The 15,375-nt window shown below is 37.1% G+C and overlaps 1 protein-coding gene across 4 annotated transcripts in view; it reads right to left on the bottom strand.

Annotated features, from left to right (window-relative positions):
* Positions 1–3,594: 3,594 nt before the first annotated feature.
* The window catches only part of AJAP1 (adherens junctions associated protein 1), a 524,377-nt gene continuing 512,596 nt past the window's right edge, over positions 3,595–15,375 (bottom strand). For 3 of the 4 annotated variants that reach the window (XM_073656727.1, XM_073656725.1, XM_073656726.1), the window contains exon 7: positions 3,596–4,507. The gene's annotated coding sequence lies outside the window, so the exon portion shown is untranslated. Of the gene's footprint in view, positions 4,508–15,375 lie in introns of all 4 variants that reach the window. The other variant, XM_073656724.1, reaches the window with a different exon arrangement.

Below are 15,375 nucleotides of genomic sequence, written 5' to 3' on the forward strand. Positions count from 1 at the left end.
TACTCCAAATATTAATTCAATAAATCAGTTTAATGTCAGAGAAAATAAAAAAATTAAATTAAAATTAAACAAGCAAAACTAAAACTGTATGGGGTTTTTATGTTATAGCATTTATAACTGTGCTTTATAAAGTCATTTTAATGTACACAAAATTAAATAAAAGTGCCCTTTCTATTTTACAATATAAACTCACAGTATATAATATCTAAAATCCCCAAATTTTGGGCATCCCTGTACGTAACATACAGTAGGCTGGGATATGTCTTTTTGAGTTCAATCCTGCTATAATTTATTAAGCAAATAATATAAAAAAAACAAGTTCTCCTTTAAACAATCAGTCACGCTATGATTTTGTAAATCACTGCATGAATAGCAAATTCTTATGAAATTTTGGAATTTTTTTTAATTTGCTGAGATTATTCTGAAAAAATAATTTTCCGTATTTTATTAATTCCTTAAATTGTTCAGAAACTCAACTTTTTCCTACATGACTCAATAGGGAAACTTGGCAAAGTTTTTGATTTTTTTAAATTCTATAAGTCAATTATTAAAAACAATGTGATCTTTCTTTAAATATTTTGCTAATATATAATGACTGCTGACAATATTTTAGATTTTAAAATTTGCTAAAAAGTAATGATAGGGTAATTTTAATTTTATTATTCAATCATTCTTTGATATCTAACACAACCTAATAATCATTTGTGAAATTCTGTTATTTTTTAATTCAATAATCTAACATTAAGTAAATGTGTGTGTCTACATATTTAGTTGAAACCAGAAGTTTACATACACTATATAAAAAGACACATATGCGTGTTTTTCTCAAAATCTGACATGAAATCAGAATAAACCTTTCCCGTTTTAGGTCAATTAGGATTACCATAATTTTTAATATGTGTCACATGCCAGAATAATGAGAGAGAGAGAGAGAGAATGTTTTAAGGCATTTTTATTACATTCTGCAAAGTCAAAAGTTTACATACACTAAGATTATTATGCTTTTAAACAATTCTGGACTACCCATATGATGATGTCAAGTGTTTTTTGCCAACATCTAAGTTAATTAGAGACACACCTGTGGATGTTTTTTAATGCACACGTGAAACGCACTGCTCTTTGAGTAGCATCATGAGAAAGTCTAAAGAAATCAGTCAAGATATCAGGAAGAGAATTGTGGACTTGCACAAGTCTGGCTCATCCTTGGGTACAATTTCAAGATAAAGGGATAGTTGTTCCAGCGTCTGGTAAAATAATTCTTTCTTTATTTTTCGTCCATTAAAATCTTGCAAAAATTACAAAGGTTGCATAGACAGGGTAGGGGAGCAAGCTCCCCTACCCTGTCAAATTACAAAGGTTGCATAGACAGGGTAGGGGAGCAAGCTCCCCTACCCTGTCTATGCAACCTTTGTAATTTTTGCAAGTTTTTAATGGACGAAAAATAAAGAAAGAATTATTTTACTAGATGCTGGAACAACTATCCCTTTTTTTTTTAGCATATTCTGGTGTGGATCCACCTGATTCCGTACAAGCTGGATTATAAGTACTGGGTGAGCTGGTTTTCCTTTTACTATATGACAATTTCAAAATACCTGAAGGTGCCTTGGTCATCTATACAAACAATTATACGCAAGTACAAACAAGATGGCAATGTCCAGCCATTAGAATGCTCAGGAAGGAGACAGGTTCTGTGTCCCAGAGATGAACGTGCTTTGGTCCGACATGTGCATATCAACCCAAGGACAAAAGCAAAAGACCTTGTGAAGATGATGGCGGAAGCTGGTAAGATTGTGTCAATATCTACAGTGAAACAAGTACCGCATCAACATGGGCTGAAAGGCCACTCTGCCAGGAAGAAGTCATTACACCAAAAGAAACATAAAAAAGCCAGATTAATGTTTGCAAATGCACACAGGAATAAAGACCTTAATTTTTGGAGACATGTCCTGTGGTCAGATGAAACTAAAATTGAACTTTTTGGGCATAGTGACCATCGTTACGTTTGGAGGAAAAAGGGAGAAGCTTAGAAGCCTAAAAACACCATCCCAGTTGTGAAACACGGGGGTGGCAGCATCATGTTGTGGGGTTTTTTTGCTGCAGGAGGGACTGGTGCACTTCACAAAATAGATGGCATCATGAGAAAAGAAGATTATGTGGCAAAACTGAAGAAACATCTCAAGACATCAGCCAGGAAGTTAAAGCTTGGGTGGAAATGGGTCTTCCAAATGGACAATGACCCCAAGCATAATGCCAAAATGGTAACAAAGAGGCTTAAGGATAACAAAGTCAATGTTTTGGAGAGGCCATCACAAAGCCCTGATCTCAATCCTATTGAAAATGTATGGGCAAAGTTGAAAAGGCAGGTGCGAGCAAGGCGACCTACAAACCTGGATCAGTTACACCAGTTTTGTCAGGAGGAATGGGTCCAAATTCTGACCAACAATTGTGAGAAGCTTGTGGAAGGATATCACAAACATTTGACCTAAGTCATTCAGTTTAAGGGCAATGGTACCAAATACTAATGAAATGTATGTAAACTTCTGACTTAGCAGTAAGTAATAAAAATTTCTTAAAACATTCTCTAGCAAAAATTGGAAGCTGGCACGTTTAGGTGGGCTGCGCTGTGGGAATGAAGAGCCTTGGGATTCCAAAACAGTTTTTATTAATACCAACGCGTTTCTGCACTGGACCGGCGCCTTTATCAAGGTATAAAAAACAAGGCTTGGGGTTTTTATACCTTGAGAAAGGCATCGGTCAGGCGCAGAAACGCATTGGTATTAATAAAAAACGTTTTGGAATCCCAAGGCTCTTCATTCCTGCAGCGCATCCTGCCTAAACGTGCCAGATTCCACTTTTTTGCCATTACCTCTGGAAGCAGTGGCTTTTCATGCATTTATAGGTGTTGTGCCTGCACACAACACCCTTAGGTGAGTGCTACCATTGATTATACCTATCACTTGCCAGACGGTATTGCAGTATTTTGTGTGCACTTTTGTCCCTCTCCAGAGCTTCTTAAAACATTCTCTCTTTCATTATTCTGGCATTTGGCAAATATTAAAAATTATGGTAATCCTAGTTGACCTAAAATGGGAAAGGTTTATTCTGATTTCATGTTTGATATTGAGAAAAACATGCATATGTGTCTTTTTATATAGTGTATGTAAACTTCTGGTTTCAATTGTATATATCTGTATGTATATATATATATATATATATATATATATATATATATATATAATACATACACACTATTTTCTAAATGTTATATTACTGAATTCAAAAGTAACAGAATTTGATATTAGAGAAAAATATATATGTATGCTTATTGAGTAAATATGTGTGTATGTGTGTGTGTATATATATATATATATATATATATATATATATATATTAAGTTTATATGTGTCTATGTAGTTATTTATATATATAAATATTTATATAAATATATGTGTATATATATGTATATACATATACATCATATATATATAAATATATATATAAATATGTATATATCTTTATGTATATATACATAAATAACTATATAGATAGACAGATACATACTGTATATGCAGTATATATATATATATATATATATATATATATAAATATATATATGAATTAGAAAGTAACAGAATTTATATATATATATATATATTTGCTTTTTTATTTTCCGTTATTAGGTCACTTTATATTTTTTACATGACTTCAATGAAGGGGGAACCACTTGTTATTTATATCTTATCTGCCGCCCCCGTAACATAAAAAAAATTAAAGGATCAATATTTTTTCCTCACCATAAAATTAATAAATAAAGGAAATACAAAGTATTGTTGCATATTATAGATTTTCAGAATTACAGTATTAAAAGGCAATTCAATACTTTAAAGAACAATTCAAATACGGAATCCTTAAAAAAGTCATACTTTCACATGGATATCTTTGATTATTTGCTTATTTTAAAGCAGTAGCAATGACTTTTTTTAAATTATACTTAAAAGTCTGAGTCTAATAAAAGAAATGCGTTAAACAAAACAACAGCCGTTAAAATGCTACACCACAAAAAAGAAAAGAAATGTAGCTTTTATGTCTCTATACAATGTTTAATTCCCTATAAACAGGTCACCAAATCCTTATTTTTGCCGCTATTCAGAGGTGAATTCACTTAACTTAATTTTCAATGGAAGCTTCCCACATCGACTCATGGCACATATTGGTATTATTGGCACAGGTTCAAAAATCACAGTCCAATTCCAAAAATTCGTATGATCAGTCTTTTTGTTTGATAATTTCTTCAAATCATTGAAATGTATATTTTTTTCTTCGTTTGTCTTTTATCCAAAACAAACCAAAAACAAACAATTTTTTTTAAGGAAAAAAATTACAGTGTCTGTAGTTTTTACATATTATAAAAATATATTTGTCCGGTAGAGTTCTGCTCTGTGAGTCCCATTCGTAAACAAAAATAGTAGTCACCTGTTACATTTTTTACAGGTTCACTAAGGGAATCCTGAAGGGAGATGAGAAAAAAACACAAAAAAATAAAGTTATTACAATGAAATCACTCAACACTTTTGTTACAGTTACATAGTATTTATTGCTAGATTTATATATTTTTTTGCAGGAAGCAGCAATTATTAAACTATTGGAAACATGCAGGTATATTGATAACAGTATTAGTATAATAATCGTAGTGAGATTACAAATGAGGTCTCATGATATTCATGATAACTTGTAGTTGACTCAGCATTGCATAACTACATGTTGCTATAAACCTGCAGTTTTATCCTTTACTGATCATGCGTAGAGATTAGTGATGAGAGAGTGTGTTCTGTTAACCCTTTCGGCAAGCATGCTCGTGTTCTCGCCCAGTATCTTCAGCGTGCTCGGGTGTTATGTTTTAGTCACGCTGTGTGCATGATTTGCGACTGTTTGACAGCTTTAATACATGTGAGGAATGCCTAAGAAACAGGCATTCCTCACATCTATTAAAGCTGTCAAACAGTCGCAAATCATGCACAGAGCCCGACTCAAACTTAACACCCGAGCACGCTGAAGATACTCGGGAAAAACCGAGCATGTTCGTAAAACCCGAACTTAAAAGTTCACAAAGTCCTGTGCTAAATTCCAAACACTACCTTCTTCCGGAAGACCATTTTAATGTTCAGAGCTCCGGGCGAAGTCTGGGGATGAGAAAAATTTTCCAGATTCAAAGTTTGGGTCTCCATTGTCTTCAATGGGATTCGGGTTCTGGTTTAAGTTCGGGTACAGTTCTAGTACCAAAACCGAAGTTTGAACTAAAGTTCGGGTCAGGTACCAGAACCTGAACTTACACGGGTCTGCTCATCCCTAATCATGAGTCTTCTCTGTTGTGCTTGAGGCTCAATGTCATTGCTTTCAAGGCACAAAAGTGAAGATGCAGTAAGTCGGACTTCTTTCTAGAAGAAACGCCTTCCACCCATAGACTATTCCGGTCCTTTTCGTATTTCCATGACGGCATTAAAAGGTTATTTTTCTAATAATGGGTATTTTGTCAAGTATAAAAGACATTATGGGAAGCTGGATTCTAATTTGTGTTAAGGCAGTTTCTGAGGCCTTAAGGACCTGATAGGTTTCTCTTAAAGAATAAATATCATTTTAAATGTTATTTCATAAACCAATAGTACACATAAAAATAAGAAAATTTGGAATATATTTTATCAGAGAAATCTGCCTCATCGTCCTGATTCATTCTCAAAATTCTCAAATTTTGGTTAAAATCTGTATTCAGTGAAGACAGACTTTTACATTACACAGATGAGATTCTATGGAGAGGGGAACTAGAGGCAGAGCTCCTCCCTCCTCTTATCCCCTTATGTTTGGAATATTGGCTCATGTCATCTCTTATCTCAGTGATGTAATAATCTGTCTTCACTGCATACAGATTTTACCTGTGAATTGAGAATTTTTGAAAATAAATAATTAGTCCTGGAAGAGAAAGAAGCAGATCTCTCTTATAAGATATATTGCAAAGTTTCTTATTTTCACATGTACCATTGTTTGATGCAATAAAAATTAAAACGACAGTTACTCTTTAACTATTTGTTGGCTTTTAGAAAAGTTTCTTAAGTGTGGTCTGTCTTTTCTGACTTTGACCTTGTTGACTTTTTCAAATTATGGAAAGAAGAAATGGGAATTCAGGTCTGGAATATGATAAAAGGCTGCAATTCAACATCAGTACCACATGAATACTGTAAGTCAATGTATAGAGTGTCTACAAGATTAAAAAAACACTCTAAAGATTCTTAGATTTCCTCCCATAATAATATATTTCCCTCAATAAAGTCACTGTATAGCAAGAGCACATAGAACAGCAGTTTATATTTATAAATAAGCATAAAGTGAGGCCAACCAGTAATAATGTTCACAAGTAGTAAAATAAAGCTCTAAGGGCTTTTGCACACGACTGTAATAATCAGACAAGTGGTATCCGTCGTTTTGACAGGTAGCACTGGTATCTATGTTAATAAGTGAGGCAGTGAACGTCTGAGCTTTTTCTTGCGCCAGTGCCTGTTTGAGGAAAAAATTGCTGCATGCCTGAGTTTGATCCAATCGCATCAGCCATGCAAGTCAAAGAGTGCGTGGGAAATATTGGACTGCACCTGGATATCACCTGAGTGCAGTTCAATTTCTGTGGCCTCACAGAATGGAAAGGATGCGGACATTTTTTTATCCATATTCTCCTCATCCGATAGAATGGATTACATTATGCTCACACTCTGATCAAACTCTAATCAGAGTTTGATCAGAATGTTAATTGCACAATCGGCCCGATTCTCTCGGGTTAGAGAATTTACTGCCATCTGCACGTAGCCTAAGAGTCATAAAAATGTCAAGTTCAATAATTCTTTCACTATGGTCTCTCAACGGTAGAGTAAATTTCCAAGCTGATTGTACACTATAGGTCCTTACGCCACAGAAAATATTCTTATTTTTGTATGTTACTAGGATGTACAAGAAAAATTGCCAAAATGAAATATGGCTTGGCTGTAGAGATGAGAGAATTTATTGGAGTGGATTTGAATTCTACTTGTGTCTTACAAAAATCTACATTTTGGAGAATACAGACATTTGTAATTCGTTTCAGAAAAATTCAGCCAAATAGCGGCAGCTGCTATCTTGCTGAACAATAGTCCTGGCCTAGTGTGCACAACTGGCCAGATATGTGATGTGACAGTGGTGTGGAGTACTGGACAGCAAACAAGAAGCACCAGGGATGGCTGAAAAGGTGTGCGGTGAGGTGTGTCATATTTTTAATATTTTCCCATCTGCTTATATCTCCTGGCACCTTGCCCGCTAATTGACCTTCCTTGTCTTTGTCATATCGCATACCTGGCCCATTGTTCACTTTAGGCTTGGGCTTCCGGCCAGGAGCAGACATTGGAGTTCGCTGCTCATGCTCCACGGCCTTCTCATGTCATGACCTAATGTCCTGGCTTAGGGTGATCACTTGGGCGTGAATTCTGGCCATTGGCCCCAAAGGTCACTGTGTATGTGTAGCTATCTTCAGGGCCTACTCATGGACAGAAGCCCTGGTCTTTAATAAACACCGGGGCGGAAATATTGTACGATGCGACAAAAGCACGGAGGATCTGACAGCAGGCAGGAAATATAAGAAGCAGCCAGTAAAGTGACCTAATCTAGCTAGATAAATATAGTAATTAATAAGCAATCAAAAGGCTTAAAAACACATTAAGATAATGTGCAATAAAGAAAGGAGTAAATCCAAGGGTTTTATTTTGTTAGTAGTATTTAATAGTTTCTTTTCGTTTTATTATTTTATAATTATATTATATAAATCTGAAACAATATTTTTATAAACAAAAATAACATATGCAAAGTATTACAATTTAAAATTGTCTACCGTCATTTTCTCATTTTCGGTCCTTACATTCTGATTAATTGGATTGCTGCATAGATTCTTATACAGTAAGTAAAAAAAAAAAGAACAACAAAAAACTGAAAATCAGAACACTCCACAAGTCAACTGAGATTTATGAGTCAATTCAGATTTGTGCAGAAAGATTTGAAATAGAAGAGAAAATAACTTGACAGGAGGTGGACACTTTGACAAGAATCAGAAAATGTTGACGAATTAGGTCAAGTAGAAATACGAACAGGATCTTAACAATGGCAAAGGACACTAGTGAGGGTCGGAATTCGCCACTGGGGTGCAGGAAAGAACAGTAAACTTAATCTATTGTGATAGCCGAAGAGGAAATTTAATAAAAGTAGTGTAAATAATAAGAATAATAACTTGGCATGGTTGAATTACAGGTTTCGAGCTGCTATAATTTCTGATAACTGAGGAGCAGCCTCCCACTGACTCCCTCATCGGCTGCCAGAAGATCTGCCTTTTATGTGTTGCCTTAACAGCTGCAATAACAATAAGGTGTTAAAAGCTGTCAAACTAGGTTTTCCATGACTTCTGACAGCCTGAAAAAGGGGAAGGAGTGAGATTCCAAAATTCCATCAGCATCTGTGCACATAAAACAAGAGCTCTTGAGTAATTTATGACTCACAAGGTTATAAATATAGATAAGTTTGAAGGGATTAAAAGTTATACTTTAGGCCAGTGTCCCTTGTTTTTTTTTAAGTTGAGTACCTTCTATTTAAATAGGTTGTCTGTTTTTTTTTAATTGTTATACTTTGTTATTGTACCATGTAGCAGAGAAAGGGAGCAGATGACTTTTAGTATGCAGGAGGTGAAAAGAGAGAGAAGTCTGTTAGGGACACCAAATGCCATTAATATGTCATACTGTGCAAAGTTATAGGCAGATATGAAAAAAATGCTGTAATGTAAGAATTCTTTAAAAAAAATAGAGGAACTCAGTATAGACATTGTTCCAAACATCTTGGAAAATGAACCACAGATCTTCTTGTATAAATCCTTCTATCTCTTTGTGAAATTCCAGATAGATTCAATAATGTTGAGATCAGGACTCTATCATTACTTCCAGGACTCCTTCTTGTCCTTTATACTTAAAATAGCTCTTAATGGCATTGGCTGTATGTTTGAGGCCATTGTGTTGTTGCAGAATAAAATTGGAGCCACATGACTCCCTGATGGTATTGTATGATGTATATCTGCAATTCTAAGCATTGAGTACACCATTAATCTTCTTCAAACTGCTATTCAGTTTGATAAAATGCAGCCCCAAACTTGCCAGGACCCTCTACCATGCTTAACTGTTCCTGCAGACTCTCATTATTGTGCCTCTCTCCAGCCCTTCGGCAAACAAACTGCCTTCTGTTACAGTCTGCTGGGATTTTTCTATACCTCAGTTCCAATGTTTTTGCGCACAGTTGAGTTGCTTGGTCTTGTTTCCATGTTGAAGGTATGGTTTTTGGCCGCAATTAGGAGAATTCTATCCAAAAGTGGTCAGAACAATAGTTGGGTGTAACTGGATCCTACTGGTTGCTGCCAGTCTTGAGCCATTGGCACTGCTGGACATCTGATTTCAAAGTGAAGTTTGATGTGTCTTTAATCTGCTGAGCTTAGACTTGGTCGACCACTTTGTCCATTTCTTGCTGTCCTCAATACTGAGAAATATATGTTTCAATTATTTTACCATACAATGAATCGGAAACAGGAAAAAAAAATCCAAGTGTGGTGGAGTCACGGAAAAATGCAATTCCACTGTTGTTTTTTGGCTTTTGTTTTGCTGAGTTTAATGTGCAATAAAAATGACCCAGGTCATTACAATTACAGTGATACTAAACTTGTATATTTTTTTTTTATCGTGATAATAAAAAAATTTCATACATTTTAAAAAAAATCTATTCGGTTTGTTTTACCATTTTAATTTTAATTTTTCCATGAATTGAGCTGGGTAAAGGTTTTTCTTGCAAGACAAACTGATGGTTTTACTGATAACATTCTGTAGTATATACAATACTTTGACTTCTTTTTATTGCATTTTTTTTGCAAAGGGTCAGTGACTAAAAAACTGTAAATCTAGCATTTTGATTTTTTTTTTGCTTTATGGCATTTACTATATGGGTTAAATTGTTTTAGATTTTGATAGAATGGACTTTTATGGATGCTGAAATACCGAATATGTTTATTTTTTTTGGGGGGGGGGTTATTTTTAATGGGGAAAAGAGAGGTGATTCGAGCTTTGACTTTTTTTTTTTTTTTTAAATCTTTAATAACTTTTTTTTTACCTTGCACAATTTTTTAGTAGTCTGATCACTTTTTGTGATTGTGGAATGATATTGAGCGAGATGGCAACTTTCTCACATAATTGAATTTCCTGCACTTATTAGTTTCTCTCCTCCTCTTCCCTTTTCTCTGTCAAATATTTACTGAATGACTCTTATATTTAGGTTTATATCAAAGTTCTGAATCCCTTTAATCTGATTAGAGATGAAGGATGGGACAGATCTATTACATGATGGGATTTAAGCGGCACAAGAAGGACTTCATGGACTTTAAGGGTTATTCCCATCTCCAAAATCCTATCCCAAGATGTAGTAGGTATAATAATAATAATATTAGCAAATATCTACAATTAGAAATGTAGTATAGTATTTTTTATTTGCTATGTCTTTTTCCTCATGTGCAGGCATTGCAGGACCTTAGGTATCCGTGGTTACATCCACTGATAAAGTGACAGTCAGTTAGCTAGCTGCTAGTGGTCGTAACCGTGGATACCTAAGGTCCTGTATTGCCTGCACATGAGGTAAGTGGCATAGCGAATCAAAAATACTATACTACATTTCTAATTTGACGTATTTGCTAATATTATTATTATTATATCTACTACATACATATTGGGATAGGATCTTGGAGATGGGAATACCCCTTTAAAAGGAACCTGTCACATCCTTTTTCTATATCACTATCATGGTCTTCTCAAGCAAAACGTCCCACTATTTATCTACAAAAAAACCTTTTTATCCTTAGGACATTGCATCACATACCTTCTCTTTCAGTCATAGGGGTGGCGCTTATTATCCTTCCAGTCACGGTCAGTCACGGCCTTTTTCAAATTATTTACTCCCATCACAGCCTGATTGATTGCCTGGACTGCCCTGATGCCATTGCAATCGGCCAGTAAATTTCCCGCTTGCGCACTGACTATCAGGTCTCTATGCATGCGCACTGAATCTGGGTATAGTTCCCCAGCTCCATTTCATATCTGTGCATGCTCTGGAGCTGCGGGAACAGAGTGCCATACATAGCATATGCACTCACAAATCATACATCCCCTAGCCACCTAGTCACCATGGCTCCAGAGCATGCGCAGATATGAAATGAAGCTGGGGACCTATACCCAAATTCAGTGCGCATGCACAGGCTCCTCAGTGTGCAAGCGTGGAATTTACTGAGCGACTGCCGTGACATTGGGGCAGTCCAGGCAATCAATCAGACTGCAATGGGTGCAAATAATTTAAAGAGGACTGTGACTGGAAGGATAGAAAGCACTACCCCTATGACTGAAATATAAGGTATGTGATGCAATCATCTAAGGATAAAAAGTGTTTTTTTTAGATAGTGGGAAGTTTTGCTCGAGAAGATCATGTTAGTGATGCATATTACATCACTAGCAAGACATTGGGGTCAGTTTAATATTGAAAAAGGACATGACAGATTCCCTTTAAATGGGGTCTGTCAAGTTTCCATTAGGGTGTCCATCATTTGATTGGAAAAATAGAGCAGCATCTTGCACTATTGATTCAGGTATATACAGACCTGAAAAAAATGCCAACAATTTAAAAAATAAATTTAACACAAAAACCAGATCCAATAGTAGGTCATTTTCTGAAGATAGCCTGCGATACAGTAGACACTATAGATAATTGTGTTTAGTTGGGCTTTTTAATCAAGTCTTAAGTTTAGTGTTTTAAAAAGACTAATTTTAATTTTAACTAGTTATTATGAATTATAGATCATAAGATCCTCCCTTTAAGCTTTACGGCAATTAAATCTTCATGGCAGCAAAGATCCTGGGATTTAACACGGCAACCTTTACACACTTTATGTCACCAGTTTCACAGTCCAAATACTGACAGTATAATTCCCACTTAGGACTTTAATATTTATACCTGTCACATTTATTTCAACACAAGAATTCAACTGGTAATCTTACACTTCCAAAACTTTAAAATAGTTTTTTTTTTAAATTAGCTAAATTATATACAGTAATATTATTGTAATTTTTTTTTTTTGCTTTTTTAGAAATAAATTTAATATTCCCAAATACTATTATCACTTTAAAGGATATCCCCCAAAATTATGTTTCATTTTATACAGTTATTGTGACTGGCTAAGTTTTGGTTAAGGAAACTTTTTCTACATTGTTTCTACAAGTGTTTTTGTTTTATAATGCCATGATTAGTGTTGAGCGATACCTTCCAATATCAGGAAATATCGGATCGGATTGGATCGTGCCGATACCCAAAAAGTATCGGATATCACCGATTCCGATACCGGAAACCAATGCAAGTCAATGGGACACAAATATCGGAATGAAAATAAACCCTTTCTTTCCTTGTAGGTTAATTCTACATGAAGGAAAACAGCTAACAATAATGTAGAATGTATTGGGGGTGGTGGTTGCCCAAATCGATGGGAACAGTGCTCACAGTGAAACATGAAAAGCCGGCAATTCAGCAGCGGCATACACCGGTACCCGACAATTTATAACAGAAAGAATAGAGCTTCACACATAGATTAGATAGATAGAAACATGTCAGTCACATATATATGAAGTACAGTGACAGTGTTGCTTACTGTACTTGTCATTTAGTGTTAAAATAAAGGATTTATTAAAAAAAAAATTGGCGTGGGGTTCCCCCTAATTTTAGTCTCTAGCGGAGGTTAAGCAGATGGCTGGGGCAGATGTTTGAAGCCTGGGAAGAGGGTAATACCCACAGAGCTTCCCAGGCTACTAATATCAGCCCCCAGCTGAATACCTAGCCTTTACTAGCTATTAAAATGGGGGACCCCCCCAAAAAAATGACGTGGGGTCCCCCCTATTTTAATAGCTAGCAAAGGCTAGGCAGACAGCTGGGGGCTGATATTAATAGCCCAGGAAGGGTGCCATGAATATTGGTCCCCTCCCAGGCTAGAAACACCAGCCGTCCGCCGCCCCAGAAATGGCGCATCCACAGGATGCGCCAATTCTGGCACTTAGCCTCGCTCTTCCCACTGCCCTGTAGCAGTGGCAGTGGGGTAATAGGGCTGGGGTTGATGTCAGCTTAAAATGCCAGCTGACATCAAGCCCAGGTTAGTAATGGAGAGGCGTCTATAAGACACCCCCATTACTAACCCCATAGTCAAAGTTAAAAAAAACACAAACACCCAGAATAAAATCCTTTAATTGAAATAAAGACACAATTCTTTATTGTTCTAAATTAAACCATACTTACCGTCACACCCATTCCAGCTGAAGCCAACGATCTCCTGCAATAAAAATAAAATAATAAAGCAACATCATCCTTACCTTCCCATGGTTCCCAGGACGGCTCCAGCTCTGCTACATCGAGATGACAGGCTGGACCGCAGCAGAACGCTGCCATCCAGCCTATCATCCCGTGGACACTGAGAAGCGCAGGCATGCTTGCGCTCCTCAGTGTCTGGCTGTGACGGCATCCAGATGAGCCGACAATGAACTCAGCTCACCTCATGCACGTCACTGACAGCGTGGGAGAATTCTCCTGTGCATGCGGTGAGCGTGAGAGACTCGGCTCATCTGAATGCCGTCACAGCCTGACACTGAGGAGCGCAAGCATGCCTGCGCTTCTCAGTGTCCGCGGGATGACAGGCTGGATGGCAGCGTTCTGCAGGCCCAGCCTGTCATCTCGATGTAGCAGAGCTGAAGCTGGCCTGGGAACCATGGAAAGGTAAGGATGAGGTTGGTTTATTATTTTTCATTTATTGCAGGAGATCGTTGGCTTCAGCTGGAATGGGCGTGATGGTAAGTATGGTTTAATTTAGAACAATAAAGAATTGTGTGTTTATTTCAATTAAAGGACTTTATTCTGGGTGTTGTGTTTTTTTTTTAAATACTTTACTAGAAATTCATGGCGGTCATGTCTAATATTGGCGTGACCCCCATGAATTTCGGGCTTAGGGCCAGCTGATAATGCCAAGCTGGCCCTAACCCCTTTATTACCCAGTGAGCCACCGCACCAGGGCCCTGGATGAGTTGGGTACAGCGCCAGAAGATGGCTCTTCTATGAACGCGCCATTTTCCGGGGTGGCTGCGGACTGCAATTTGCAGCGGGGGGGGGCCCAGAAAGCTTGGGCCTCCCTGCGCTGCAGATTCCAGCCCCCAGCTGCCTAGTTGTACCTGGCTGGACACAAAAATAGGGCGAAGCCCCACGTATTTTTTTTTTTTAATTATTTCATGAAATTCATGAAATAATTAAGAAAAAAAGGGCTTCCCTATATTGTTGTGTCCGGCCAGGTACAAATAGGCAGCTGGTGGTTGGGGGCAGCCCGTTCCTGCCTGCTGTACCTGGCTGGACACAAATATAGTGCGAAGCCCCACGTCAATTTTTTTTTAATTATTTCATGAAATTATTAAAAAAAAAAGGGCTTCCCTATATTGTTGTGTCCGGCCAGGTACAAATAGGCAGCTGGTGGTTGGGGGCAGCCCGTTCCTGCCTGCTGTACCTGGCTGGACTCAAATATAGGGCGAAGCCCCACATCAATTTTTTTTTAATTATTTCATGAATTTCCTGAAATAATTAAAAAAAAATTGACGTGGGGCTTCACCCTATATTTTTGTCCAGCCAGGTACAGCAGGCAGGAACGGGCTGCCCCCAACCACCAGCTGCCTATTTGTACCTGGTTGGACACAACAATATAGGGAAGCCTTTTTTTTCTTTATTATTTCATGAATTTCATGAAATAATTAAAAAAAAAAATACGTGGGGCTTCTCCCTATTTTTGTGTCCAGCCAGGTACAACTAGGCAGCTGGGGGATGGAATCTACAGCACAGGTAGGCCCAAGCTTTCTGGGCCCCCCCCCCCCCCCGCTGCAAATTGCAGTCCGCAGCCACCCCGAAAAATGGCGCGTTCATAGAAGCTGGATGCTGTACCTGGCTGGCATACAAAAATATGGCAAAGCCCACGTCAAAATTTTTGGGAAAAATGAATTAAAAAATAAATAATAATTTAGGGACTGCATCTTTATTAACACCTCAAATGTCATTTAGTGTTAAAATAAAGGATTTATTTAAAAAAAAATTGGTGTGGGATCCCCCATAATTTTAGTCTCTAGCGGAGGTTAAGCCGACGGCTGGGGCAGATGTTTGAAGCCTGGGAAGGGGGTAATACCCACGGAGCTTCCCAGACTACTAATATGAGCCCCCAGCTGAATACCT

The sequence above is a fragment of the Phyllobates terribilis genome, unplaced genomic scaffold (assembly GCF_046119375.1).
Source record: "Phyllobates terribilis strain yellow unplaced genomic scaffold, ASM4611937v1 Scaffold_12__6_contigs__length_324123572, whole genome shotgun sequence".
NCBI lineage: Eukaryota > Metazoa > Chordata > Amphibia > Anura > Dendrobatidae > Phyllobates > Phyllobates terribilis.